We start from the raw sequence: 3,345 nt of genomic DNA on the forward strand, positions 1-3,345 counted from the left end.
ATGAAAATTGCTTTAAAAATCTAATAGATATACACAAATAGAAGAATATCAATCTTTAATGTAATAATAGATATATCAATTTGTATATTTTAAAATAAATATTAAAAATTTGGTCAACTTGTTCTTATTCGTTGATGAATATAGACAAATGCTTACATCATAACTGTAAAAATAAAATAATATTTATACATTAAAAAAATAAAAATATATGAACAATAGGAAATTTGGTTACAATGACATTAATAAAATAGAATGAATGATCACATTAGAAATTTTGTTTGCACTTAGACTAATGTGAATTTCAATAAAAAATCTACTTGTCTCTTATAAATTTCAATATGAACACCCAATTGCTTTTTCTAGGCATTTCAAATAAGATTTTCAACCAAAGATGGGTCAAGAAGGTTCAAAAGAATTAAGAAAAGTATAACCAAACCAAGAAAAAAAATTGAATCATTGACTAATATTTTGTATTCTTTATCTCCTTTCAATGTACACTTACATGAAAGTCTGTCATGTAAAGCTAAGTTGGTGATTAAATAAGTAAGAAAATACACATAGGTCTCTTTCAAAAAATCTTTCATAGGAAAGAGAAGTATTTGATCTTTCTTATTAACTCTATAAGTAGAAACTACACGACAATCTACACCAAACAAGCACAGAATTCCCAAGTGGAAGAAAAGGTATAGAAACAATGGGGACAAGAAGCTTTACTATGGAAATTGAGTCTTCAGTGGAGCCAAAAAGGCTATGGAATGCAACTGCAAAGGACTCCCAAACTTGTTGCCAAAGCAAGCCCTAAGGATCATAGTAGCCGTCATAATTCTTCAAGGAGATGGAGGTGTGGAAACCATTGGTCAAGTCAACTTAACTTTGGGTAAGTCTTTGTTTAATGTTATTAGATTTTCACAATCTATAATTATTATTGTTGTTAGTTTTAGATTATATATCATGCTTACGGATGAGATTGTGTGTACTTTTTAAAGTATCAATGTTTCGGATCATACTCAATGATCCATCATTGGGATGAGAGAGCCTAAGATGGATCATGGATCATTGAGTATGATCCAAAACATTGATCTCATCCAGAAGTATAATACATAAGACTATGAATTGCGAAAATATATTATATTAGTTTTTGATAAATTGTGTGAAGATTTGAACTATATTCTACAATGATTATTATTGTTATTTGTGAAATAGATTGTGCAAAATCCAAACCTTTCTAAAACCCATTTTTATAATTTATAAATAACACCTCTAGACATTTTTCTAATGTCATTAGACAATATTTAAAGATCCTTTCTTCTTTGGCTAGTGTGCAAGAGGATGTCCCAAAGGGCAGAACATAAATTCCCCACATGTTTTCTTTATGCAAAAATACTGATTGTATGAGATTGGATTAGATTCTATGAGCAATAAGCCTATAACATGTGGACTATTTATCTTCTACCCTTTGGTACCTTATCTTGCAAAGTAGGGAGAGAAGAAAAGAACTTTAAATATTGTTAGATGACCTCACAATAACTTTTAGAGATTTTTTACTAATAAAGATAAATTTTGGTTTTGAAAAGATTTGGATCAACGCGTGCTAAGTGTTCTATTTATTCTCATGAAAGATAAATTCATACGAACCACTACTAATGAAACATGATTCAATTAATTTGATTCAAAAAACCACACAGTTGAATCCTGATAGCAATATCACAATTCGACTTTCTTTAGAAAATATCTCATACTTATCTAGATTTGGATCCTTTTAAAAAAACATAACAGCCTAGGTATATTGTGGTTAATGTAATGTGAATTTTTTATTATAGCCAACAAGGACTTCAACTATGTGAAAGAGAGGGTGGACCAAGTTGATGAGGAGAACTTGGTTTTCAGTTACAACCATGTGGAAGGAGGAGTGTTGGGGGAAAAATTGGCTTCCACAAACCATGAGCTGAAATTTAACCCCAAAGAAGGGGATGGATCCATTGTGAGATTTACAGTGAATTATGAAAGTCTCCTTGGTGTTCCCCTTGATGAAGCCAAACTTGAGGAGTTCAAGGCCAACAACACAGGCTTGTTCAAACTGTTTGAGGGATATCTCATTGCCAACCCTACTTTATACTTTTAATAAAGTCTAAGAATCCGTGTCTCTATTGTAATAATGAGCCCATCTCATTACCCTTTCTTGCAAAATGTATATATATTGTCATTATGTGTAATAATATCCAATGATATTGTCATATTCTTGAATGACTAGATGCATGGCTCAAGAGGGTAATAGAAAGTCAAAATACAAAACTTTTCTACGGTTACCCCATTGATCATTAGCTTATTGAGCTTAGTAAAAAATTCTACTTTTTTGTAGTATCTAGTGGGTTATCAACTTTTGTTCTCTCATGTCCCAACAATGTTTCAAGATCATTATATTTCAATGACAAAGTTACTGATAATAAAATTCATAGTTCTAGTTTGATCCTAACTAGGATTCATCTTATATTTGCTCATAGAACAATTAGTTGGCATATGCAAGACTAAGGAATCTAAAATTCTTTTATTTTTAATATTAAATCTAAGGTAGAGATATTATATGAGTTTAAAGTAAAATTATCTAGACAACGTTCTAAATGATTATGGATTTTGCTGATTTCAAAATGATATAAGGACAAATAGGTGATAAGAATGTCATTCAAAGACAAATGTAAAGTGCCTAATCCAAGATGAGTGATTATAAATGATGTTTGAGAAATCAAGACAATATGTATGATCAGTAAAGGAATGACCTAGGAAAAAAATTCCTTCTAATTTGGAAAATAACTTTCCCTAAGATATGCAAGCAATGTTTTTATATTTTTCTAGGCTAAAATGATGACTATGAAAAGAAAATAAAGGTTCAAAATGCAAGATACCAATTACCTTTGTATGCTAACCACTAAGGACTAGGAAGAAAGGTTAATTTATTCTTAGTAGGACAAAGTGTTATTCAATTTTTAGTTTCTATATTGGACAATTACTAGTGATTCTTACTTTTTTGTGGGTACAAATGTTTAATTTTTTGGTATGATTGAGCTTTCAAATGCTCAATTTTGGTTATATTGTTCAAAAATTACAAACTCACACTTACTGTTTAGATCCATGACTAAAAAAGAGAATGGTTGGGCTATGGTTTAGAAATAGAGAAATTTACAAAAATATAAATTCATGAACAAGAGAGGTACAGGTACATAACATCCCTCATTTAGCACCAAACATGTAACAAAACAACATTATGCAGGAACCTTAAAAAAACATTGTCATCGATACTTTCCTACTAGATTCAAACCATAAATAGATTCAGTCCTTACCTAGAATTAC

The 3,345-nt window shown here is 30.1% G+C and overlaps 1 pseudogene; it reads left to right on the forward strand.

Moving 5' to 3' along the window:
* The first annotated feature begins 694 nt into the window (after positions 1-694).
* LOC149553069 (major strawberry allergen Fra a 1.08 pseudogene) lies at positions 695-2,122 on the forward strand (annotated as a pseudogene).
* Positions 2,123-3,345: the final 1,223 nt, after the last annotated feature.

This window comes from Cupressus sempervirens, chromosome 6 (assembly GCF_028749045.1).
Source record: "Cupressus sempervirens isolate cs-2001-9-10 chromosome 6, ASM2874904v1, whole genome shotgun sequence".
Lineage (NCBI taxonomy): Eukaryota > Viridiplantae > Streptophyta > Pinopsida > Cupressales > Cupressaceae > Cupressus > Cupressus sempervirens.